General features: G+C 42.7%; 1 protein-coding gene across 2 annotated transcripts in view; it reads right to left on the bottom strand.

Moving 5' to 3' along the window:
• Positions 1-21,005, bottom strand: part of stard13b (StAR related lipid transfer domain containing 13b) — a 398,947-nt gene extending 377,942 nt beyond the window's left edge. Inside the window, exon 1 of one of the 2 annotated variants that reach the window (XM_067985950.1) lies at positions 20,959-21,005. The gene's annotated coding sequence lies outside the window, so the exon portion shown is untranslated. Of the gene's footprint in view, positions 1-13,229; positions 13,282-20,958 lie in introns of those variants that run through there. The other variant, XM_067985948.1, reaches the window with a different exon arrangement.
• Between the last annotated feature and the right edge of the window lie 6,780 nt (positions 21,006-27,785).

Genomic DNA, 27,785 nt, shown 5'->3' with positions numbered 1-27,785 from the left:
TTGTAGTACTCCTAACTTACCTCAGTTTCCACTTCTTCCTGCAATCCGTAGGCTTTTTAAGTCTGGTATCACCTAATCAGTTTTGAATTACCTACTCATAACTCCCTTTATTTTCAACCATGTTAGCATATACGCTTGGAGTCCTGGTCATTCACCCTAGTTTCTCAATTGAAAAAAAATGGAGAGCAACAAATAAACAGGCACCCTTCTTGGCAGTAACACGTCTTGTGATTAGGATAACATTCACTAAGCGCTTGAGCTTCACTCTCACGATTTGTGTCATCTGAACCTCTTCATATGTCAGTACCTTGCAATACATCTGAGATACCTATTATCCTATAATGTATACTGTAGAGTAAATAACCCAATAGATTACGGCAATAATAATGCTCCTCTACTTGGCATCCAATGCTTTAATCCTGCTAACAGTGTTTTTCATGTACTGCAGGTCTCAGCCAGCCAGCTGTGAAGCTAAAGGTAATGCAACACATTTTAAATTAGTGTTTTTTCTCCTCTGGAACATTGCAAGCAGTAGGTATTATAACAACAACAGATATTCACGAGCAACCTGAAGGCTGTAACTCAATCTTGGGGTTCAGCTTATGTTGATGAACCACTTGAGCTTCGTTCTCACGGTTTGTGACATCATCTGAACTCCTTGATTGGATTACAGTTTTTTAACTCCTTCCCAGGACTCTATTATTCTATTTGTAACAGGATAACGTCACTACATTTTTTTGTACACCAAAGCACTTTTCAGAAAAATTCTCCTGATTTTCTAATCTTTCACTCCTGAAAAGAAACGTACAATCCTTCATTTGTCTTTATAATCACCTTTATTGTGTTGTACTGACAAATAACACTCTGCCTCCCTGTGAGATTTGCCACACCTGGTAATTCAGGCATATTTGTTGTTTTGATGTTGCTTACAACAGTGGTACAGGTGATTAAATTAGTTTTCTTATAACATTATAACAAACAGATTAAAGTTTAATCTGGAAAGAAAGCCAATTCACTGGTTCTGTATTAACTGCTGTATTTCAACACACATACAGAAACATTATTTTTACATTTAATGCACTCTGAGTGGATTCACCACTGAGCTACCACTGCCCACCCATCTATCAATGTGTTCGGAATAGTTTCTATAGTTAATGCAAAACTGGATTCTGGCATTCATTGTGGTGATTCTCAGTTCTTTGCTTTTGCTCTAATGTAGTGAGGTACAGTAGAAACAGTGAGCTCAGTTGCAGCCAGCACTTTGTGGCAATGATTGAATTAGTGTGCGCGTACCTCTGTTGAGGAATGGACTGAGCATAATTTAGATGGTTTGGTTTGGTCACCCAGTAGGGCAATTCCCAAGGGATGTGATTAATGTCAAATGTATAAGAAAGTGAGATCATTGACCCGTATTCATACATAACAAAAGTGAGAGAAACACATACTGAGAAAGGGTATAAATAAGACTGGAAAAGGCAGACATCATCACAGACTTTTGCTAATCCATCATGTACAAGTAGCCACACTCAAACTAGAGTGAAAATTAACATAAGAATGTTAAAAAATAGAGAAGACCATTCAGTCCACTCAACTCACTCTGTCAACTTCCAGACATAATGTGATAATTTTTAAACATCTTTTTCCTTCCTACAAGCCTGATCAATTCAGCAGTGGCCCGAACGCCCCTGCACATTGGGCACAGGCCTCTGCCTTGCTAAATTAGCTATTGTTATGCCAATTTTACACCTGTAAAATGGGCGCAACACTGTTGAATTTAGGCCCCATAGAAGTTACAACATGGAAACAGGCCCTTCGGCCCAACATGTCCATGTCGCCCAGTTTATACCACTAAGCTAGTCCCAATTGCCTGCACTTGGCCCATATCCCTCGATACCCATCTTCCCCATGTAACTGTCCAAATGCTTTTTAAAAGACAAAATTGTACCCGCCTCTACTACTGCCTCTGGCAGCTCGTTCCAGACACTCACCACCCTTGAGTGAAAAAATTGCCCCTCTGGATCCTTTTGTATCTCTCCCCTCTCACCTTAAATCTGTGCCCCCTCGTTATAGACTCCCCTACCTTTGGGAAAAGATTTTGACTATCGACCTTATCTATGCCCCTCATTATTTTATAGACTTCTATAAGATCACCCCTTAACCTCCTACTCTCCAGGGAATAAAGTCCCAGTCTGTCTAACCTCTCCCTGTAAGTCAAACCATCAAGTCCCGGTAGCATCCTAGTAAATCTTTTCTGCACTCTTTCTAGTTTAATAATATCCTTTCTATAATAGGGTGACCAGAACTGTACACAGTACTCCAAGTGTGGCCTCACCAATGCCCTGTACAACTTCAACAAGACATCCCAACTCCTGCATTCAATGTTCTGACCAATGAAACCAAGCATGCTGAATGCCTTCTTCACCACCCTATCCACCTGTGACTCCACTTTCAAGGAGCTATGAATCTGTACTCCTAGATCTCTTTGTTCTATAACTCTCCCCAACGCCCTACCATTAACGGAGTAGGTCCTGGCCCGATTCGATCTACCAAAATGCATCACCTCACATTTATCTAAATTAAACTCCATCTGCCATTCATCTGATTTTCCCCTTTCTGTGACAGTGCTGTCAGCTACATGGATAAAATCGTCTGGACTGTACTCATGCTTTCTTCATGGAATTTTATTTTTAATGTAAAGGGCACCTCAATATGAATCACAACCAGATGACCCCTGTTTTCGGTGCAGTGGCATTCCAGTCATGTGCTCCAATCACATGAGGCCAGGGAAAAGTATTTTTTCCCCGTCCATACTACCAGCAGCTCTTGTGGTAAAATGGCCATCACAAAACCTGAGTTGGGGGAGTCATTTATTTAATTGAACATAATATGTATTAGAAGGAAGAAAAATTCAGAAGTTGTTTAGCAGCAGCGTTGTCTGCTAGTACAGGTGATTGGAAATCAGTCCGTAATTGAAAAATACAACCCACTTACTCATGCTGTTGGGTGTTTAACAGTGTGGACTGAACATAATGGCACAGTCTATGGTGGAACTACATCAATATTACCTATTTGAAAGAATGGTATTGCTTAGTACCAGCCACATGATATCATAAACCTTTTGGTCTTATGCCACTGCTATTTTTTGTACCCTTCATGCATTTAATGTTGTCACTACCGTTCTCAGCTCACTTTCTACACTCAGATAATCACAACAACAAAAAAAATGATTTTTTTTTTTGGACCCTGAAAATCTGCAGCCCTTCTGGCTGACTCCCAATTGCTGGCACAGACATCTGCCATTGGCAGGCCAATCAAGGAACCTCCCCCGACCCTGGGTCACCACTTATGTTGCACCTCGTCATGGATTTTTCAGGCCTAGGTATTGTAAATATCTGACAATTATTCAATATTAAGGTTCTGCCAAAATTCATAAGTTTTTTGAGCTTTACTCCTTCAGTTTATGACATCATCAGAACTGCTTGGTTGACTTATTGGCTGGTATATTCCTCTCAGTCATGTTATCCGATGTCTAATTACTGTAACCTTGCAATACTTAACTACAGCATCGAACCTATGCTGCAGAAAATATGCTGTTTCAATATGTTCTGGCTAAGGGTTAGAATAACCCAAAAGCAGCAAAAAAATTACGGTAACATTTACCATCTGTCTTACATATTTTCACATTTCATTTAAGTCAAATGGAAAGTAAAATCGGGCGGTTGTAAAACGGGCGGCCGATCCAATCCCGTCAATTTCGCCAGGAGGCGGGTCAGGTTAAAGTTACCCTCACTATATTTGGGGTGCGTCCAAAACAACTGCTGCCTTAAACATTATTTTCATTATCTCTCTGTCACGAGACTCTACAAGTTGCATTTAAATGCCCTTGGATTTATTTCCCTGACTCAAGCAGAGGAAAAAGGGGTAAAGAGCTGTCGACATCAGATCTCGGCCCCCTTTGTGTATTTCTGGGCATTTTACATATTTCTGGGCATTTCCTGAGAGGGGGAAAAAGTGTTTGCCCTGGAGCAGAGGCCCAAACACAGCAATGCTAACAATTCGTAGGCCTTACTGCTTGTGCTTAGCATCCTCCGATCAGAGGACCTGAAAAGGAACTGACAGAAAAGTCTTGGAAGCTGTGAAAAGGTAAGTGCCATTTTTTGAAAGGGCCAGCAGATGGACATTGGAAATGGAGGGGTTTAAATTGGATAAACCCCGAAAATGAGCATGGAGATCGCGTTACGCGATTAACCCGCACTGCAGGCAGCACGTTAAATTCGTGCCTCTTAAAGGGGAGGTGCACTGATGGAATTGGTGTCAGGAAGTGGGTTGCTTTGGAAGATGTTTTGTGAAGATGTCTCAAAGTGTGAGAGATCGTGCTCCATGGTTTTCTGATAATGCGCCGGAGGCCTTAATGCAAGAGGTGGCGAGAAGTCAAGACATCCTGTATACACAAGGGGGCAGGTGGCCCTTCAGACATATGCTCAGGAGGCAGAAGGAGGTAGTAGCAGTGGAGGTCAATGCCAGGAGTTTAGCTTCAAGAACATGGATGCAGTGCAGGAAGAAGTTCAATGATCTGACGAGTTGTCAAGGTGAGTGAGTTCAATCTTCAAATGGCATATCCTACCAACTGCAGCACTAGCTTCATCAAATGCTCAGTTCACTACAGCCCCATCACCCACCTACCAACAATCTCTATCAATCAGTACTCAACACTTGGTCAATTTATATGGTTTACCTCTCCCTCATACACTTAGCACTTTTGCAAGCATCACACCCACAACTCACAGCTCACACACACTGGCAGCTATTCAACCATGACAGCCACATCACCCAAACATCTTGCAGGACACTCATTGACACACTTCCCTATTTCTTACAAGAGAAGGTGACACATGACAGGAGGCAGCAACAAACAGTTGAAGAAGGACAAGCGCGCTTGCACATTTTAACCCCCATGGGGGAGACAGTGCTGGCCATCCTGGGGAGGAGCATTGCTGAGGCCGTGGCCACTGGCAGCGCTGAAGGGTTTCTGCATACCTAATCCTTCTTCTCTCTTCCCACTTCTCCCTCATCCCATAATCTTTTTTGACTTACAAGCTGCAGATGGTGTAAGCACGCACTTCTTACTTTCTCCTTTCCCCTCACCACAATCCAATCCTTGTCCATTTGTCATTTCAGATACCCAAGAATTGGAACCTTCCCAGTCAGAAGAGGCAGAGGAAGAAGACAGTGATGATGTCACTTGATCTTACATTCACAGCCACCAGCTCAGAGACTTTAGAGGCGAGGATAGAGGAGGGATCTGCACGTGATGAGACACTGGGCACAAGTGCGCAGGAGCCAGGATGGGGGGAAAGGATACTGCACGTGCCAGCTCGCTGGGGGGGGGGGGGCGAGGTCACACACTAGTTCTGCTGCAGATTATTCAGAAGAGGACTTCGATGGCCCAGGCTACAGAAGAAGGCTAATGGGCGTACACAACTGAATGCTTGGTGCACTGGAAAGCCTGCCAGAAAGCCTGCACACAATGTCAAGGAGCATAGAGGAGTCCAGCTCCAACTTGGCGCAGGGCTTTGCACAGAGCTTGGAGCCCATCCTTTCCCCTCCATCAGCACAGCTGTGGAACCCACCATGATGCAGCTTCTGATGACCGATATCACAGCTTCCATCAAAGGTCTCACTGCTGCCTTGGAAGTTCAGACTGCTGCCATCATGACTCTGGGTGCCACTGTTGAAAGGGACTTCCAGAACTCACAGCAGTCAAGCAAGCTGTTCTCCAGCAGATCATCAGGATTGCTCAGACGCCGCCCTGGGAGACTGGCAGGGTGCAATGGAAGAGGAACATGCTGTCCTCTCTCAGGATGACAGCATTCCTGCTCCCACCCCGCCACTCCTCTTGGTGTCACCTGTCAGACAGACAGCCCAGACTGCTGCAGCCCAGGCCGAGATGGTGCAGTCTGAAGCCGGGAACTCTAGGCCCAGAGTTGCTTGAGGTCGTCTTCCAAGGCCATCTGTTGGCTCCTCAATTGAAGGTCAGCAGCGAAGCAGCTCGTAGGAGCACTAGGAAAGGTAAAGGCACACGAAAGATAGGCACTGAGGGAATGCATAAGGGTGAATAGTTTCATTTTGTATGCATTATTTAAGGAGTGAATTGATAAATCTGGATTTGAATTTGCATTTAGTTGGTGGATTTTATTTCTGCAGTGAACTGAGGGAGGAACTAATGTGTAATCATAAAGAGGACAATGTGACAGTCAGTGAGAGAGGAAAGGTAAGGAAAGTGTGACTATTGGTGAATGGAGAGGTGTAGTTGAGGTCACTGGTATCGCTCATAAATAATCTGATCACGTAGAGCCCTGGCAGAAAGGGCCTGTTGACATTGTAGCCACCCTTCCTCTTCTTCTTCTTCTTCCTCCACTTCCTCTTGCACTTCCTCCTCCTCTTACTCATGCTCCTCAGGTTCTCACCTGATAGGCGGTGGCAACAGTTGTTCCCTCATAATGGCCAGGTTGTGCAACATGCAGCATTCTGCCACAAATCTCAATACCCGCTCAGTTAAGTACTGCAGGGCTCCTCCAGAGCGGTCCAGGCAGCGGAAGCATTGCTTGAGGATGCCTATGGTGTGCTCAATGATGTTCCACATGGTAGCATGGCTCTCACTGTAGGCCTGCTGTGCACGTGTCCGTGCATTCCTGACCGGAGTCATGAGCCATGTCGCCCAGTAGCCAGCCTTTGACTTGCTGTGCTGATTCAAATACAGGTGGAACAGAGGACTGCCGCAGAATGCACAAATCATGACTGCTGCCAGGATAGCGGGCACTGACCTGCATGGTGTGCTCCATGTGGTTGCACACCAGCTGCATATTGAGGGAGTAGAATCGCTTTCTCTTCATGAACATGTCCGAGTTCAGATGAGGAGCACGCAAGGCAATGTGCGTGCAGTCAATGGCACCCTGCATCATGGGGAATCCTGCAATCCGAGCAAAACCTCATGCTCACGCCTCCTGCTTGTCTATAGCAAGAGGGAATGAGAGGAATGTGTTTCTCATTGTAGCCTCAGTGACCTCCCTTATACTACAATGCACCGCAAACTACGAGATGTTGCTTATATCTCCAGCAGCAGCCTGAAAGGAGCTAGAGGCATAAAAATTAAGAGCCATGGTTACCTTGACAGCCACAGGCAATGCTGTCCTTACCCTGCTTTGAGGCTGCAGTTGTGGCTGCAGCAGTTGACAGATTTCCGTCACAAACTCTTTTGTGAACGGAAGACATCTGCAGTGGTCGTCGCTGAAGTTGAGGTAAGAGAATTGCTCCCTGAAGATCCTCCACAGATATGGGCTCCTGCTGAGTGCCCTGATCCTTCTCCTCCTCCCTCTTCTAGCAGCTTGTCCTGCTCTGCATGGCCTGTCTTCATTCTCCCAGTCATGTTCAATTCCCAGGGGAAGGACTACCAGGTTACCCATGTCTGGAAGCAAATTTTTTCAGCACAGTATTTTAAATGCCACTAAAAGTACTGCAAGACCAGCCAGACCTTTAGCCAAGTATAGGAAACATCTAAAAACACGTACAATTGCACCAGCAGCCAGAAGAAATAATCCAGCAAGTAACCTGTAAGTACTTTAAAGATCCCTTTAAATAGCACTCGTTGGGGTTCCTTCATGCCGTTTAACATTGTGTTCAGCTGTGCGAGATTAAGACAGGGCGTTGGCTGGAGTGTGGAGTTGCAAAAAGCAATGGTGCCTTCAAATCAGCGTTGCACACTGATTAGCGACATAATTTCCCTACTCTGCATGCTGCCGGCGGTCGTTAGGCATACAGGCAAACCCCTTTACCAAGATGGCGTCCTACGCACTTCCCATTGGAAGAGTGTGTGCGCATCTCGGACCACATTTTCGAGTCTTAGGTGGTTGTGTAGCACCAAAAAATGGGCGCTACACGGTCCAATTTAACCCCCAGAGTCTTTTGGCTGCTATTTTTGGACAACAGCCAGAAGCCATTAGAACTCTTGCAGGCCTCTCCATTTGCAATCCCCTACGTAGGGGCAGGTCTACACCAGAGGAATGTTGGGCCTATGCAGTTGACTTAAACCTAGAAATACAAGTGGTTTCAGGTCAGGTCAGATCAAGCACACTTTGGCTGCGCTCCACTTGACTTGTCCCTGCAGGGGGAGAGAATTCGGCCCGTGTTACTCCCTGAGCTCCCATGAAAATTGGTAGTGGAAGACCTCATTTTTAAGTATCTTTTTTGTCACCTGCTCCTGTGCGACTGAAGTCCTGTTAATGATTCACATACAGTGTGCTTTCCAGTGACTTAGCAGGTAATAAAAAATGGTTGATATTTAAAACCAAAATTATTGTGATGAATAAAATTTGTCCCCTGGAAAATAATTTGACAAATTCATATTAATAAAAATTTTTAGATATATTGACAAATCTCTAATTAAATCAGTACTAAAAAGGCACTATAAACATTGCAACAAAAATATTCCAACATCTGCTCTTCTTTAAGAGCGCCATCATACATGCAGTTGCCCTTGCGCCATTCAAAATAGGTTTTGTAGAGAAAAAGTGCAAAAGCCAGAAATTGGCAGCAGGAATTCATTTAAATTTTTTTTGACATCTTTGGGCCTTAATAAGGTTAAGACACAAAGAGGCAACTTTTACAATTTAGCCCTTCTACGGCCGAGTTTCATGTGACAGAAACGCATATCAGGAATTCAGATGCAGAGGCCAACCAATGTATCTGATTTGCAGCCCGCATAATTTTCTGTCCATTAATTTTAAAATTGTGTGATCTGAATTCCTGATGTGTACCCATTGTGCGAAGTTCTGTGCTGGGAGCGCTAAATTGTAAGCTGAAATGTGTGCAAGCAAAAATAACAGACTCAAAATCATGATATGTGCTCCCAGCATGTGAAGCTTTTTGCCAGGAGTGGTGAACAAAAAATTCACCCCCAAATCTTCTCCAAAATGATCGAAAAACCCTCAAATTTATGTGGAAATCTAGTCAGTCGATTCACATTCTCTTCCGAAACTGCAATAGCTTTTCCACTGCCTTCTATCTAGGCATCCCTGCATTCAATAGCAGTGTAACTCTTTTTACCCACTTGGATTCATACAGCTACTTCATAAGGTTGAACTCCAAGCAATTGTAGTGCCAAGTAGTCTCAAATTCTACCACAGTCAAAAATGAACAGCATGCATTCATAAAACATCCTTTCATGTCTTCAGGATGTCCCAAAGCCAATGGATTAATTTTGAAATGCAGTCACTGTTGTTATGTAGGCAAATGCAGCAGCCAGTTTGCATACAGCGAGATCCCACAAACAGCAATAAGATAAATGACCAAGATGGTATTGGTTGGCAATGAATGTTGGCAGGAAAAAGTGCGTGGGATCTTTAACGTCCCCTGAACAGGCATACAGAGCCTCGATTTAACATTTCATCCAATAGATGGCACCTTCAACAATTAGCACTGCCTCAGTACCGCACTGCAGTGTCAGCCTGGACTATGTGCTCAAGTACTGCAATAGGGCTCGAGCCTGGCTGAAAGGAACCCACATTATTAAGTAATTGCCATTGCTCTTGGAGTATTCAAACCTTGAACTGCATAGTACACTTGGTATATAGATTTGAAAGAAGATCATCCTGCCTACTGCTACATCTCATTGCTTATTGGCAGTGGATGTACACGTGTAAGACACAAGCATTTTCAGGAGAAAGAAAGTTCTATTTTTTCTCTCTTGTCTGCCACCCATGTGTGATGTATTTAGCTTGGGTGCTCATTCTGAACAGCTTGCACTGATACAAATGTATGGGAGTCCCATGTGATATTCAAGTCTGCACTGGAACTGATGATGACGGAACTACTTCCCAGATCAGTGAGAACTGTCTAAGTAAAATCTGTTAGAAGTTAATAAATATACTAACTGTGCAGCTTGATAGGCTCTGTTATAGGAGGGTTTGCTTCCTCTTGTCAGACTAAAATTCAGATTGTTAAGTTAACAGCTAAGCTAAAACGTTGGGAAATGAGCCAAACCAAATGAGACCCAGATGGTCTGACTGCCAGGGATAAAGATAAATGAATTCTGGACTTGGCAAAGGCAGGTTAAGTGCTGTTAATGAAAACTTAAAGCATTTGTGTTTTCATGAATATCCTACACAGTTCCTTTTTCCTTCCTTTTCTACATAATTGTTTACTGCAAGGAAAATACTAATCTTGTGGAAAATTTTGCTTTACACTGGCTGTGCAATTTTTCTTAACTAGTGTAGGCATCCAAAGTGTAACTTTGAGTCATGCAGAGGTAGGTTGACATGGTCAAGCACATGGCTGCACCTTCACTGTGGCAATCTGTGTATTCTGGCATCGTGATATACTCGACAAAGTTAAAAGTTCTTTGTTGTGGCAGTTACTGAAGTAATTCAGATACAGTGTGTTTTACAGCAACGTTCTGACTCTGAGTGATAACAACTGCTTCAATGCACTAATTAATCACAAATAGAGTTTCTGAGGAACCACGAAAGATCAATATGCAAAAAGCGCATGACTCATTTAAATAATAAAGAGGTAGCAGAGCAAACAGTAATGTTTGAAGAACTTTTTTTTATTTTCATAAACTGTACACATAGCTCCAAGCTTTCCTAGCAGACCTAATAATGCTTCCATGGTAACTAAATAGGAGATATGTAGGAAATTCATCAGGATAGTTGATAGCCTATGTACATTTATTAAAGAAAGCATATGGAGTGGAAAATATAGAATTCTCAGCTCATTCCATGAGTGAGGAAGATCGTACTCATGAGTTATACATGTCACTTCACAAGGGGAATAAGTAAAGCAATCTACAGCTTCCCATGTATATTTCTTTTCATACAAATGTAGATTAAAAATAACAATTTTAAAACAGAATTTTAAATTAATGCTTTTACTTTTGACATACTCCCTCCCTGGGAAGTTATCAGCACAGAATATAATTTAATATTTTCTATCATCTCTCATAAATCAAATTTCTGGGGACATATCTCATCATTTTAAAAATACATGTTGATAAATTTAGTGATCTGCAGGTGACTGCTGTGATCTACTGATCAGAGCAGAAAGTGAGATCATGGAGTTTCTACAGCAGTGCAGACTAATTCAAACAAGAAATGGAACAGCCAACTTGAAAAGAGTGCTAGGAGAGAGAGAGCAAGAGGGAAAAAGAGAAGAGGGAGGGGAGAGAGTAAATATGTAAGAACATTAAAAATTATGGAATAAGAAGTAGACATTGTCCTATCAAGCCCATTACTTCCTACAGACCATTTGCAATCTACACTATCATCAACACTAAGGGAATAATTTTGCAAGGCTCTACCACTGATACGATACCTCACTAACAGCAAGCATAGGTCAGAGAATTGGGACTATGGTGTTAGAGTGCTATCTCTGGCCTGTGCTGGTGTCTAGCAAGGTTCCAACCAGCAGCAGAGCCTCAGGAAAGTACTCCTTTAAACACCTGATGGAAGTGAAGGTAAAGCATACAAGAAGATAAGAGTCTTTCAAATTTCTCCTTGATTCGCAAAGTTAATCAAGCAAAGGCTCCAAGATGTCAGTCTAACATTGTAATCTACATTATTCATTGCTGGCCAGTTACAATGTCCAGATGGCATTTCAATAATCCCAGCAAGACTGAAATCAAAGTGATCCATAGATTGTTGGTCATCTATCTACACTTATCTTTACAGGCTTCATTATTCTTAACCTGATATTCATCCAGCTCTTTTTTAAAGTCATTTAAGCAAACAGCATGGTTAGTTTTGATAGGAATCTTTCCACATATGGCTAGTTTTCAGGACAAGTGGCTGTTGCAATAACAGGGACCATTTAAAATAACTTTATTTTTGAAATAACCTTTTTACAAGTAGGTTTATGAATGGTTGTATGCAGATGCAGCTCAGTACTTATATATTTTGGAAATGCTAGAGAAATAAATGTACCTAGAGTCTGCTTAAACGAGTAACATTTTAATTTTCTTTAAAAATAAGGCAGTGATTGGTGGTGTTAGTTTATATTTATTAACTGGTGTTCAACTTTCTTTGTAAATTAAGTTACCTGACATTCTTGAGACGGTGCTTGTTAAGATAAACAATAATTTAAAACTGCAGACCAATTTCTGCTTGTTGGGGGGGTGGGGTTATGTAGTTTGGTCTTTGGAAGCTTTGCTGAACTGACTGGATCTGGACCCCAGGTACATGCAGACAGGAGGCGACACTGTAGAAAACTACAAGATATATAGCCTTGACATGTTTCTCAGCCAGTATGTGTGTGACAGTATGTAGTTTGGACCCCCATTTGTATTTATTTGGGCAAATAAAATTCCTTTTAAGTGGCTTACCTACTACTGCAGTTAGTGATTGAAGCAAAGACCATGTCAACACTTAAGAATAGGTTAGACAGCTAGTTGAAGAAAAGGAAGATAAAGGGATATGGGAGCAGGGCACGCACATGAGATTAGAATGACTGCCCTTATGGAGGATAAACACCAACAAGGACTGGTTGGGCCAAAAGGCCCATTTCTATGTTATTATATCTATGTGATTCTATGTAATTATGTGTCACTTACGGAAGAATTTAAAATTAGTAGCCAATGACAATGATTTCCCTTTGCTCAATAAATTTTACAGAACTATATATTAAAATAAGGATGGTTTGTATTGTATTACAGAGGCACACACAATACTGAGTTGGTTTGTGGCCAATATGTGCATGTGCATGACATCAAATATTAAAAGGGGCAAAAATACAGATTACAATTCTAGGGCACATTCTGACTTGATATTTTTTAAGATGCTGGCTATCTTAATTCCTAAAAACATACCCAACATTTTTTAACTATTCATGCTATATACCGCACATTGAAATATAACAACCCTGATCAAACTTAAATGTCAGTCATTCTGTATCTGTTTTGGCACATGAGGTACTGTTGTATTCAATTAATATCAGTGCTATGATCCAGTCACTGTAGACCATAATCCTTCTTCTGACACAGCTACTACATTTAGAGGCAAAAGCCAAGAAAAACACCTTTTTTCTCAGCATTCCACATTTAAATAATCAGAACGGGTTTACAGTGTCTGCCAAAACATTACATTCCAGCTGCATTTAGAGTGACAACAAAAAAATAAACTTTTCAAATACTTCAAATATTTAGAGCAGAAACAAAAGGAAATATCACAGAAACCACTCACGGTTAAATGGCCGATAAAAGAGAACACTTCCCATTAGTCCATCCTCTCAATCAGCGACCCTTATTTTATCCTATGGTTTTCCATGTGTGAACAATATCTGCTTGTGGGTCTGATGTGCAGCAAGAAGCATGCAGAACAAGTTAAAGCTGCTGACTGTGATTGAACAGGATATTTTGTCTGTATTTGCATATTTGTGATTAAGGTTCTCCCGCCCCCTTTTTCATTTCAGAAAAAAACCATCCTCTAAACTTCTGAAGGGAGGCAATTAGTCGACACAAATGATTGGCTTTGGATAATAAACTTTGATTGTGTTAAGTGTCATACTAACCTATGATTGTGCTGCTCACCCACTTTGTTACAGCTGAACATTTTGAATATGTTTTTAAAAAATCTGTGTAGCAAAATCTTTGCACATAGTAAGTCTGTTTTTTTAATCTTTGTGTATGTGCCACTCTCATTCTGAATATTTATGTCTTCATAAAAACCCATTACTAATACAATGGATATAAAATGTGTGCAAGGCGTTAAATGTTGACAAAACTTCTTTTCAACAGTGTTATATTACAGTAAACATGATACTTTTATTAAAATGATCATTCAATGACTATTATTTTCCTCAAGCTTTTGTGATCACATCAAGTGTTAATTGGAAAGAAGGAAAATCTTGTTTATGAATAAATCCAGCTGTAAGTGCATGGTTTTGTAGCACATTAATACGGAGACACAGTGCACTACAGTACTAACTTTCCATACCACAACGTGGTAGGATGAAGGTTTATTTTGTCATACAGTGAGTTCCGGTCTCAGTCATGCTGTCAGGCCAAGTGCCATGCAGAGACCACAAAGGGAGAAAAGAAAAATCTGAGCACAAGTCACCTAGACTCTCCATGGAGCTTCAGGTCCTCTCAGCAACGATAACAGCAGAGGTGTGGGAATAGGTTACCTGCTAATGTGGCAGCATGTTTGATAATGCTGTGAGTGGCAGTTGGCTGTGTGTTGAGTTACATCATCTCTGTCCGCCCTCTCTGCCGTGGAATGGTCCACAACCCAGGGAGGCAAAAGGGGAAGGATATTAGGTTAAATAAATAAACCATCTCTATGGTCCCACACATCATGATTGGTTTGTCTATTCTCGGTATGCTGGATAGTAGAGAGCAACTGCTGTAAAACTGATCATTGAGGTTGATGACAGAAAGGTCCTTCACCTTCATAACACAATCTGCAGTAACAAGGCCTCTGCCTTCTGCCGTACGGTATGTTGCAACTCAATTTTAACCCTACTTGCCTGGTGGAAACTGGGTGGGTGGGCAGTTAAAAAATGAGCATAGTATTTATCTGCTCGGAACTTGACCCTTTCCCGCTATTTCCATTTTTAACTTCCAGGGTTCTGCAGGCGGATGAGGCACCTGCCTAAAGCATGAATTTATGCAAATCGGGGCCCTACTATGTCATACGGACCCGGATTGCCTTTTAACTGTGGTCTGAGCGGGTCAGACGATGCACCTTTCCTGAAGCAGGTGGGAAGGATGAAAAGGCCCACCAGGTAGGTGAAAAAATTTCTTTTGTGGGGCCATGAGGACCAGGATTGCACCTCAGAGCTCCTAAGGAAAATTGCTGCCTCCCCTGCCTGAACTTCCTCCCTTACCTCCTATGAGACCTTCCCGAAACCCCCCTCTGCACCACTTATCTGCAAGCCAGCTCTTTCCTTGCCAGCAGCCACTCTACATTCCAGGCAGGAAGTGGATCGACATCATTAAAATGAGGCCCGGGTATTAAAATACCCTGGAGTTGAAATGTAAGCCAGCAAGTGCGTTTCGCACCCCACCCGCCCGAATCCCATTTGGGGTTAAAATTGACCCCTTTTTTAAGTATATCAGCTAATAAATAACTTTGATAAAGCACTATAATGATTTGGTAAATGTAATCAGAAATGTGTTTAGTACGTCAGTATGTTATTTCTATTTAAAATAACTTCTCAAACAAATTATATCCTTTTTATATTTTGACAGCTCACAGGAAGAGCACCCTGCAGCAGACAACCCACAGGATTTACCCTCCCACCCTCCCAGGGCAATGCCTCGATCCTACCAGATTTCTTTGCACAGAGCAATAGAGATTGACAACCCACTAGAGTGGCAAGATCAGACTTGCACCCACCCACACTGTAGTGCCGCATATTGGTATTCCAATACATTGTGTCAAGGTTCCAAGTGCTACTCACACCGTCATCAAGCAGACTGCCACATCCACAGCAATTGCATCAATGTAAAGAAACAAACATCTCCAGAGCATTATAAAATAGACCACCACATTCACAACACCAGAGTGTTACAAAAACAGACCTCCTTATCTCTCTCTTATTATAGCGTACCTAATGTTTTAGTCTCGATCACCCTGCCTGACAGATTATTTTAACAGTGATATTCTTAAATAAAGAAGTTAACTTTGAAGATCTTACATTTTAAGGGTGCTGAGTTCCTATAATCTGGACAGGAAGGGCAGAATTTGGGGAGAGTCCCGGTTATACCAGGTCCCCTCTCCTTTTTTCTCCATTGAAATTTCTGCCAGAAGTAGAAGTGAGCACTTTTTGCTTCCACTTCCTTCCGTGCAGACATCACTGGCAGTATGACATCATCAGTCAGAAAACCTTCGATAAAGTGGTGCACGTAAGGCTGTTAAGCAAGGTTGAGTTCTGTGGGGTTGGTGGTCAAATTTAAAGCTGGATTGTGAATTGGCTATATTCATGTAGACAGAGGGTGATTATTAATGGTAGCTGCTCTGTGTGGGGCTCGGTCACTAATGGAGTCCCACAGGGATCTGTATTAGGACCATTGCTTTTCACCATCATTATCAGTGGTTTGGATGAAGGCATCTGTAGTACAATCCTTAAGTTTGTTGATGACACAAAAGTGTGCGTGGGAATTAGTACCTTTTACACTTTTGCTCCTCCTGGCCCCATCAAGGAAAGTTTTTTCTTTACCTTGGCAGGGGTGGGGGGGTGCAGGGAGGGGGGGTCTCCTCTCTCTGCAGACCAGCTACAGATCTGCTTTGGCCTGGATGGAAAGCCGCAACAGCTTCCCCACTCAGGCTGCAGTTAGAATTCAATCCGGGTCCTTTTGACATAATAGGTCCCCGATTTGCATAAATTCATGAGGCCCCCGCCTGCTTTAGAAGGTTAAAATCGGTAACTTCTGGAAGGGTTGAGTTACAAGTAACCCTTTCATTTTTAACTGCCCATACGCCTGCTTTCCGCCTGGCGGGTAGGGCCCAAAATCGACCTTAGTGTGTTAGGATGTGTAGCTAATACAGTGAAATACAAAACCAGAAATACAGTACTCACCCTTGAAAAGACGTCGGTTTGGGCTCATCATGAGTACTGTGCCAAATTTTGGTTCCCTCACTTGGTGGGGAATATTGAGGCCTGTAGAAGGACCAAAGGAGGGCCACCTGAATGTTGCTAAGTCTTATGGCGCTTGGTTATCAGGATGGGCTCAGGGAACTGGGACTCTTTTACTAGAGAAATATATATTTCAGGAGGATGTGATTGAGGACTTTAAAATGATGAAGGGAATAGATTCTGTTCGGATGGATGGATTATTTGAATTAGATGGAGAGGGAACAACTGGGGCATCAGTGCAAAATAAGAAAACAGAGTTAGGTTAAATGCCAGGAAGTATTTCTTTTCACAAAGTCCTCAACCTCTGGAACGGATTGTCAGAATGTATGGATCCACCACAGGCCTTCAAAAGAGAACTGAATGAGTTCCAGCGAGTAGAAGATGTCTCAAGTTATAGAAGATGGACGGAGCTCGCAGTGATTAACATATTCTCATAGAGTCAGGGAAGAATTTCCTAGAGTTTTTTCCTAAATCTTCCTGAATTGGCCTAAGGCTTTTTTTTTGCTCTTACAGGAGATTTTCTTTGACAGGGGGTGGATAGATCGTGTATATAGGCTGCACCATGTCTGGATGGGCCAAGCTGGATTGACCAGTCTGTCATTTCTTATCGCTCTTTTTTTATATGTTCGTGATTGCTTGTGTTCTGCCTCTATTGTCTCCAGTGGCATGGCAGGACTTGTTCCTGGTGGAAGTGGGGCCATCATAGCAGTGCCCTAGGATGTGTAAGATAAAGGTGGTATAACACTATTCCGAATTTAGTATCGCAAATCATAGGTGGCTAGTAATTATCACAAATTTAAAATTGAAACCTTGCAAAAAATTAAGATCTTTGGGCAGCAGAGCTGCCTCACTTACGCCATGCCCTGCCCCTGCAGATTCAATCTACTTTAAAATAGTTAAAATCACCCAATCTTATCATCTTCTTGTTCTTGCCTATCTCTCTGAATTGTCTGCAGATCTCCACCTCTATCTCATCTCAACTGTTTGGTTACTTGTAATGCACACCAAGAATTCTACCATTTCTTTCCCATTTTTAACTCTCTCCATATGGATTCAGTCTTAGTGCAACCCCTAAGGACATCCTTATATACTAGCTATGTCGTAGAATTGTTGACTGACACTGGCACCACACCCCACTTCTCCTCCTCTCCTGAAAATGTGTTAACCAGGAATATAGGGGTAAATTTTAACTTCCAGCCAGGAAGGGAGCAGGGGGCGGAAGATATGTGGGTGCGAAACCCGGAAGGTAAGTGGGCGGGTCACGATTGATGAGGCGGGTCATGATCGACGAGGCCTATCGATGGCACTTCCGGGTTTTGTGCCCAGCAGTGAAAGGAGCTGCATGTCAGGGAGGGGAGCAGGAGGGAGAGAGAGATCATCGGGCTTGGAAAAAATCAGAGTGGGAGGGGGCCAACATCGGTAGGTCAGTTCCAATAATGGGTCGGGGTGGGGGTCAGCCACCATCGTGGATCGGTGGGGGGGGGGGGGGTGGACAGCAAGCATCAGGGATTGGGGGGGGCGTTCCACCATCTGGGGGGGGGGGGGGTGGCTGGCCGATCGCGGGGGTCCTGTCGGCCAGATGAGCCTATTGGGCCTGGATGAAGCACTCCTGCTCCTCTGGGCCCACAAGCAGTGCAATAAAGGCACTCACCTCATGCTTCCAGCCCTTCCCGCCTGCTTTCACCTGACGTGATTCGGAGGCAATGGAAAACCCGAACAGGCAAGGTTAAATTTGTTTTATTATTCCAATACACAAACTATTAAGTACCTCAAGTATCTCAATGAGGTACATTGCCCTTTTAAGTATCGGCCCGTCGGCTTTAAGTGGGGGAGGGACTTCCTTGTGTCTGCTCTCCACACACAGACAAACCTGTCTGGGTTAAACCCAGCAGTAGGCGTGTTGGAGCCGGGATGCGGTCCCGCTCCGAAAACTTAGCATTTTCACTGCCCATCAACCCACAACCCACCCGTTCTTGGGGGTTACAATTTACCCCATTAAGTCCCTAGTCCTGTCCAAATTTAAGCCACATCTCCGTTATAAGTACAATGTCATATCCCTCCATAGTCATTAATGTTTTTAATTATTCAATTTTGTTTTGAATACTTTGATTATAAACCACTCAATTCTGACTCCAATTTTTTGGAAAATGAACTCTTACTCTTTTTCAGGGTTTGCTCATTTCATTTTTTGATATCTCTTGATTCTTTTACAACATTCAAGTGTCAGCTGTGGCTCAGTAGGAACACCTCTTGCCTCTCAGTTAGAAGGTTGTGGGTTCAATTCCCACTTCAGCACAAAATCTAGGCTGACACCCTGGTATGGTACTGCAATGTCAGAGGTGCTGTCTTTCAGAAGAGATGGTAAACTGAGGACCCATCTGCTTCTCAGGTAGATGTAAAAGATACCACAGCACTATTTGAAGTTCTGTCCTGGTCAATATTTATCCCTCACCAACATAGGACATAGACATACTGGTGAAATAGGCAGACAGATGAAGAGAAGTGTGAAATGATGCATCTTTGGTATGGAAGAATGAGGAGAGGCAATATAAACTAAATGGTACAATTTTAAAGGGGATACAGGATAAAGAACAGAGAGACCTGGGGGTGTATGTACACAAATCTTTGAAGGTAGTAGGACAAGTTGAGAAGGCTGTTAAAAAGCATATGGGATCCAGGGTATTATTAATAGTGGCACAGAGTACAAAAGCAAGGAAGTTATACTAAACCTTTATAAAACACTGGTTAGGCCTCAGCTGGAGTGTTGTGTTCAATTCTGGGCACCACCCTTTAGGAAGGATGTCAAGGGGGCAGAGAGATTTACTAGAATGGTACCAGAGATGAGGGACTTCAATTATGTGGAGAGGCTGGAGAAGCTGGGTTGTTCTCCTTAGAGCAGAGAAGGTTAAGAGGAGATTTGATAGACATGTTCCAAATTATGAACGGTTTTAATAGATTAAATAAGGAGAAACTGTTTCCAATGGCAGAAGGGTCAGTAACCAGGGGACACACATTTAAGGTGATTGGCAAAAGAACCAGAGGCAACATGAGGAAATATTTTTTTAGGCAGAGAGTTGTTTTGATCTGGAATGCACTACCTGAAAGGGAGGTGGAAGCAGATTCAATAGTAACTTTCAAAAGGTAATTGGATAAACACATGAAGGGAAAAAAATTACAGGGCTATGGGGAAAGAGCAGGAGGGTGGGACTAATTGGATAGCTGTTTCAAAGAGCCAGCACAGGCTCGATGGGCCGAATGGCCTCTTTCTGTGCTGCAACAAACTGTGATACTATGAACATCACTAAAACAGATTACCTGATCATTATCTCATTGATGTTTGTGGGAACTTGCTATATGCAATTTGGCTGTTTCGTTTCCCTTCATAATAACAGTGACTACACTTCAAAAGTACTTCATTGACTGTAAAGCATTTTGGGAAGTCCTAAGGTTGTGAAAGGCGCTTTATAAGTGCAAATTCTTTCTTTGTAGCACTGTTTACATCTCTCCCTACCTCATAGCATTTTCCACCTTTGCTGATGGATTCACTACCTTCCAAGTTTCAACTAACAAATTTTTACCAAGGCCCTGCTTAATCACAGGTGCAGATAATGCTAAAGTTTGATCTCCGTACATGCCGAGCCTAATTTGGAAGACCACCACATTATCTTGTACACATAAGAGTGAAGGAATATCGGATACTATGGGGATATTGGGGAGTCAGGGGAGCACTCCAGCTCTTCCTCGCTCCACAAGAACGATTTTTTAAAGTTTTAACCTTACTTTTTGTTGGCAGCCACTGCTTAGGCCGTAGTGGCTGCTGAAGTCTGCTGAGCAAAGCAGGCCGAATTCCTGCTCTGCTCATCCCAAAGCAATTTCTGCCAAGGGGCCTAAAATAGGTGTTAGGCCTGTCATTGATTTATATAAGGAGCCTAATACTTGTTTTTGGTAGTTGTATTACCTTTTAGTACATCCCAACACCTGATTTGCTTTACTCACTGCCATCAAACATTATTGCAATAGCTTCAATTTATTATCAACCAGGGCCCCCAGATCTCTTTTTTGTTCCACACATATTATTTTCTTTCCATCTCAGTAATCGTCCCTTCCTGGATTTCTTTTCCCCATGTGAAGCACTTTGCATTTCTCCACACTGAATGTGGAGCTGGGAGGAGCCATCTGTCTGCCCAAATCCCAGTTAATGTTTCTTGTTCCAATAAATATTGCTTTCATTTATCTTCATTAAAATCTATTTGCCATTCCTCAGTTCATTTTTTATATCTGCATAATTCGTTTAGTGACTGCCCCGAGACAGTTTTTTACATTTATCATTACCTTCTGCTGTCTATTACCATGCCAAATAGATAATTTGCCAACTTTGCACATCTGTAAAACACAACGGCATCCACAAATTAGTCACCATGTAGCATGAATGCTCACCCTTAGAAAGCCAAAGAACACTGACGTCCCTCAGAAGGAAATCATTATCTACAGGTACCACACCATCTGTTCATCAGCCATTGAACAAACTCAGGTGCTATTGATGTCAGACCAGAGGCAGGCTTTTGACATTATACATGTAGATCATGCAGGCAAAATGACTGTTCGATCATGCACTATAAGATGTTTGAAAAGGCACAGCTGCAGCTGAACGGGGCCCCAAGGCAGAATGAAGAGGTCTGAGGAGCCCTGAATATTGCGGTATTGTGGGACCGCTACTACCACCGCAGCAGCCCTCAGATACATGAAGGCTGGGGGAGTGGAATGGATGCTGGTAAGGGATCGGTGACTGGAGAGTGGCACGAGGGATGTTATCGCGTGGGGAGAGCTCGGGGGACTTCTACTCCTCCCGGCTCCACATTCAGAGGCAAGTGACTTAACTTTTTTGTTTCGGGTGTTCTGTAGGGCTGGTTTCCCTAAGTGTAGCTAGCAATGGCTGCCTCAGGGCAAACCAGTGTTGCAGTGGAGACCTCAAGCAGGCGTTAGGCCTCTTATTTGCATATGCAAAGGGATAACGCCTGCTTCAGGCATGGGTAAAGGATGCCTCTTGCTTTTCTTTACCCAATATGGTGGGCGATGCACTTCCAGCCAGAAGTGTGCACATGCTTCCTGCCCACCATTTTGGGGCCATAGCTGTCTGCGTTGCAACTGAACAACGGGCTCTTAGCGGCCCAATTTTTAGCCTAAGTTGTCTACATAGTGACCTATAATGCATGACAGTGCTTATTTCTACAGTATACTCCCACATCTTTTCTTGCCTGCAGTTTTTCATGTAACAAGAAAGTAAAATTCCTATCGTAAAAAGATCAGGTCAGAATGCTAATTTCGTTAACACCTCAAACCAGCAGTGCTGACGGGTCAGAATGGAGAGGCCCGAGAACTGAATTAAATTCACCCTCAGGCCTCAGCATTATAACTCAGGCAAGCTGTGGACACCAATCAGGTGATTCGACGCAGCTCGCTTGTCAGGCCTTTACCAAATTCGCTCTGCACCAAGGCACACACTGAGAGGAGGGAGGGGGTTGGGAGGGGGGGGAAAGAGGGTGGGCCGGCAGTTGTTTTGTGGATCCAGGAGGAGCACTCCTGCTCCTTCCGACTCCACTCGTACCACGCCCTTGGAAGTTTTGGAACTTTTTTTTTTGAGTGGTCTCCAGCAGTCTCTTAAGAACTGCTGGTTAGGCTGCTCAAGTCCCAGACTAGTCCAAACAGATTTAACAATCCAGGTCTGAAGTGGATACAGGATCCTAATGAAATATTGAAATTAGGCTTGCACTCATAGCAGGCAGCTGCCATGGGCACCTAAAAAAAGGCCCCGACCAATTTAGTAGTGGCCCAAATGCATGTGCAAATCGGGCATGGGCCTCTGCCCAGCTAAATTAGTTATCGTTGCACCCGTTTCAGGCCCATAAAATGGTTGCAAAAATGTTAATTTTACACCCCTATTATTTTTTGAAGACCAAAACAGTAACTGCCAACATGGCAATTACTGTAGGTCTAAATGTAAATCCTACCTCAGTCCCACATTGTAGAATTATCTGGTCAATAACTTCAATACAATCAAGAACAGACACCTCCTATCACACCATCCAAGGTTTCCATATGTTTTGCTATTGTGAATTGCAAAGATGTTCTTGCTTTCTATTTGCTGTTTTTTATTCCAGAACCTAAGAGTAGAGGGAACTGCCCTGCATATACGTTCCGCTGAAAGATTGTACACCTCCTACTTTAGTCAGCTAGGGATTGCTGTACAATATCACACTGATATGAGTACTATTAGCCCACAGCCACAGCCTTTAACATTGTATTTATCTGAAACAATCCCATTCTTAAAAGAAAGGCTATACTGTGATTTGCTTAAAATACCCTTACAAACTGAAGGCCTTTTTGAAGGCTATTAAACATTCTAATAATCATTAACATTTCAATATTTACTTTGATAAAGGATGAAAATCAACAGTGGTTTAAGGCGTGTATTACTACAGTAATGTTGTTAACTATAATAAGAGCACACCCTAAGCACTCAATGAGTTATGCATAGACCTAAAGTCAGCCTCAGATACTATTCTAGGATTATATTGAGAAGATATATAACAGGCTAATCAGTAAATTAATTGAATCAGAGGAGATCTTTTGTTCTGCATTTTTCTTATCTTGAGACTTCAAAGATTGTGATTTTTATGAGGTGATATAACATGCACAGACAGGGCCTCCTGTCCTCTACCATGTATGCAATATCTGATTAAAGGGACAGAATTTATCACTAGACAAATTTACCAACACTTTAGGGAAATCATAATGTTTTAAACCCCACAAGATATTTTGGAGGGGGTGGGGTAGGGATTTAATTCCCCTTATTTCTGGCTTTTTTCTCTCTATCTTTTTCATTTCAGGATTTGTTCACATATAAACTTCCTTTTTTCTCTACGATGCAAACAGTGACTCAAGAGATTCCATGTGAATATATATTTGAAACTCCTCATAGGATAAACTTCCTGAAGTAACAAATGATTTACGTGAAAATTAAAACAGACTTTCTCACAAAGCCAGGTAAGAAACACTTTTACGTTTAAAAATAGAAGCCAGTTATAAACGTACAATTCTCTCACCGTATTAGCTGCCTAATTTGCCTTTTTCTGGCAGTAGTGGAGGCCTACATTTTTCAGAGTTCTTATCAGCTACTTCCAGATTTGCTGGCTCCGTTTCTACTTGGTGACTGATGAAGAACGACAAGGATGGAAATGTAAATGGGAGGGAGAATGCCACCAAGATGCTGGTAGAGCCTGCTCTCCCCAACCCGACCTGTGGTGTAAAAGTGCCTCCACGTGCAACAAAATACTGCAACGTACCTTATTTGTTTCATGTGTTAATCATTGCTAGCTTTAGAATATAGCCAAGGAGAATAGAATAGACTCAAGCTACAAACATTTCGACAGGCTACAAAGTTTAATTAGTAATAACCCCAATTGACTATTTAGGCAAAAAACCATGACTTTCACTCTACGGCTGACAAGAACATCTGAAAATCCTGGGCCTACTTCTTCTCTCGTGGCTTTGGGAATCACTGATCAAACACTGCAGAATTTCAATAACAACAGATTCAGGAATTACAGCCTGTTTATGCTGAGGCCAAGTATTGTGATACTGTAATTGTAGGGGGAAAGGAGCACAAGAGCATGAACAAAGAACATGGAAATAAGAGTGATAGAAAATACAAATCTTCAACTCTCTGAAGAATGTTATTGTTAAACTTTTCAAGAAGGCTTACCGAGCATTCCTCTTTCTCTACTCCGTCAAGGTTACCAATTGAATCAACCAACAAACGCTCTCTCATTGTGCTCTGAAGCTATGCGAACTCATCATACATTAGAACTGCCCTGCTAACTCTTGCTACAGTTCCCTACTAAACTCTAACAAATTTTAACTGGGTCACAGTCAGCAAGAGCACTAGTTAGAGATCAGAAGAAAATCCAACAAATGAATTTCCAGCTGCCTTGTAATCCTTAGAGAGATCCTCACTATCCAACAATGCTGCTGGCACAAGTTATTATTGAGTTGCAGCACGTAATAGATAACCCAAGACTTGAGGTATTTTGTACAATCATTTCACTGCTCTGTCTGCAGAAAGCAGTATTCTTGTTAGACATTTATTTATTCTAATAATAAACGCGATACGGCTGAGCCTACGCAGTACTGTATCCTTTGCAGATCTTACCAACGTAAATTGTGCTGGGTGATTTTCCCAACATTTTGCAGCCTCTACTTGCAGATGACGAAGTTCTCTTTACCATCCCTTCTGCCATTGGATTTACTGACCTTACCTATAATAATTAAGGACTGTAATGTTGCGCTGACTGACAGGCTTTCAGCACTGCAGGAGCAGCGTACACCGTAAAACTTTCTGGTAAAACACAGTCCCCACTTCTGCATGTCACAAACAGTGCTATTACAGATATCATTAGTACCAGCAGTTCTGCGGTCATTGAGCAAACAAACAAGCTTTGATACAAGAAGCAGACCCGGTCACTTGCAGCAAATCATAACTACTGAACATTTTACAAACACAGAATGTGTTGCAATTAGTAATAGCTGCTGAAGTACCGAGAAATCTGAATTGAATCTACCAGCACAGGTTTAGAGAATTGAGCCATTTGATTCAGGCACACCAGGCAGCAAATTGTCAAGCTGTCAAATCAATGTTTATCATTGAGAGCAAGATCTTGCTCTGATCTGTACGTTGGCTTTTTTCTATAAAATCCTGCGACGCAAGCTTTCACCAGGTTGATCAATGAGAGCTGCACAGAACGTTACTGTATTAACACGTAGCATCAAGACATGATAACACCCAGATCTGCATTAGTAATTTTAAAATTGAACTGTTAGGGAAGACACTGAACAAATGTCAGGTGCTCCCCCTAGGGAGGGAGAGAAGGGAATTGGGAGGCGAGTCAAATTAGGATTCTCTAGTTCAGCTCATGCACCTCAGAAATGAATAGGATAAGTCAGTGCAAGGGCATTTCATTTGTGTGGGTCAAGCACCACTTTGGATGCATCTCTGGTGTCCACCTGCCCATAACACGATATACCAGCCACCACTACTTCGCTGGTTCGCCAGTCTGAGGACTGGCAATTCCTGGCTAAGGGAATCCCTGGCCCTGGCTCTGCCCCCAGCCATCATTTGACTTGTAAAGCATGGATGGAAGTTCTGCCTCTTACAAGGGAAAGAGAAAACTCTCAGCAACGGCAGAGATCTGGCGGAACCCTTGCGGAATTTTGAGCCTGATAACATTTGTATATATTTAATTACTATTTGTCAGGATGACAAAATGCCTAGACCCTTTGATAACTTTGCATTTTCCAGAAAGTTGGGACAGCTAGACTCCCCCCACACATCTGCAGAAGTGACGGAGCTATTAGCTGGGTCATTTCAGGATCCAGTGCACAGAGGTCAAGGGCCACCTCAATCCCAAGAGCCTCTCACAAACAGAGCCAACTCACATAAACCTGCCATTGGGGAGCACATGGAAGAAGCATCAGGTTTGGTTGCACATAGTCACACACTGTCAGCAAAGGGAAATAGAGGAATGCTAAACATTACTTAGACAGAAACATCACATTTATGGGAATAACATTTGGTTGCACTGAAGTTGTACTATATCCAGACAGTATTCTTGTTATGACTCTGGATAATGTATCAGCAGGTGACAGGAATGAGATCTTTGGCAGTTGAGACCATGGTGAAGATTAACAGAGTACTGCTGATGCTGTGGGTATTCAGGAGTAGGTCTCCATAGTGAGAACCTAACAAATGGCTCTAGCAGCTGGTTAAGATGGTTTCAGTAGCTGCAACTTCAGCTACTTCCTGCTTATCTGGGCTACCTCCTTGACACTATTCATTGCCTTCCTGCTCCATGTGCTCCATATTGATGCCTCATTGGAAGGCAAAGTTGTGAAACATGCAGGAAACTGTGATGATGTACAAAACTTTTATTGGCCTATAGGGTACAATGCCCTCAAATCAGTCTAGATATCTGGTGGATAGATGTCCTTCGTTGTACAAGGCTCTGTCATAAGCCAGGGCTGCAGAGGACAGCGTAAGGGGAAAAATTAAACTTCAGCAGGGGCACAAAATGGGTGGTTGCGTTATACCTCCCGCTCAATTTTCCTTTCTATTAAAGACAATGGAACGGAAAATCGTTTTATGCAGGTGGCTGATCCACAGCTGCCTGATTTTGCACTCCTGATGAAGTTGAATTTTATCGTCTAGGCCTTAGGATCCAATTTTGCATTTTTAAAATAATTTGGGCAAGGTGAGTTGCCTTAACATAAAAACACTGTGACTGCTGCCTGAGAAATGAGCATGTATGATCCTGTGTAGGTGGTCAGAGACAGGGGTACATTGATGGAGTGCTAGCCCTTCCAGTTGCGTGCAGTGCTCCTCTGGTGCATTCTGATCAGCCTGGCATCATTTCATTCCTCTGCCTCGTCTTCCTACTAATAACGTAAGTCAAGAGGGATTGCCATGGGGACAGCCATTGTCCCAATTTGTAGGGAGCAAAAAAAAATGGCTACGCCAGTTGTAGGACCCCGGTTGCAAAATTCAGGTATAAGTGGGCAGGTTGTGCGGTGTGCACAAGCCACCTTGTTGCAGCAGGCTCAAAAAAAAAAAGGCCCAGAAAATTCTGAGTTTTGTTGGCCCCCACAAAAATACTCCGGCAATTGCCAGTTCATTCGAGGCCCACCTACTACAGGACCACTTCCCTCCTCCCCACTCAAAGCTGACCTGCTGGCCAGCTAAATGTATGAGCTGCCCAATGTCCTACCCATCCACAACCAGCCAGCTGCAGGGTGGTAACTGTTTGGCACCTACAGTTTGCCAGTGGCATTAAGTGAGGCCCGTACCCCAATTTGGTTGAGGCTTCACCCTAGCATGAGCTGGCAAGATGCGCAAATTTCTCAGCCGTTAACCTATTTGTTCTCTCCACAGAATATTTTCCATAACTGATAAAATGCCTTATGATGTCCAGGTAAGTGCTCTATACCCAGGCAGCTTCCTCATGACATCATAAAGCAGTTTTATTCCCTTTAAAGTTTGGCTGACACTTTATTGAGCTGCTTTCTGCAAATAAATTGCATCTGAATCTGTTCACTAAAGGCTTCAAGTA

This window comes from Heptranchias perlo, chromosome 6 (assembly GCF_035084215.1).
Source record: "Heptranchias perlo isolate sHepPer1 chromosome 6, sHepPer1.hap1, whole genome shotgun sequence".
Taxonomy (NCBI): Eukaryota; Metazoa; Chordata; class Chondrichthyes; order Hexanchiformes; family Hexanchidae; genus Heptranchias; species Heptranchias perlo.
Note: the sequence above shows the minus strand (reverse complement) of the source record. Positions and strands in the feature narration are given on the sequence as shown.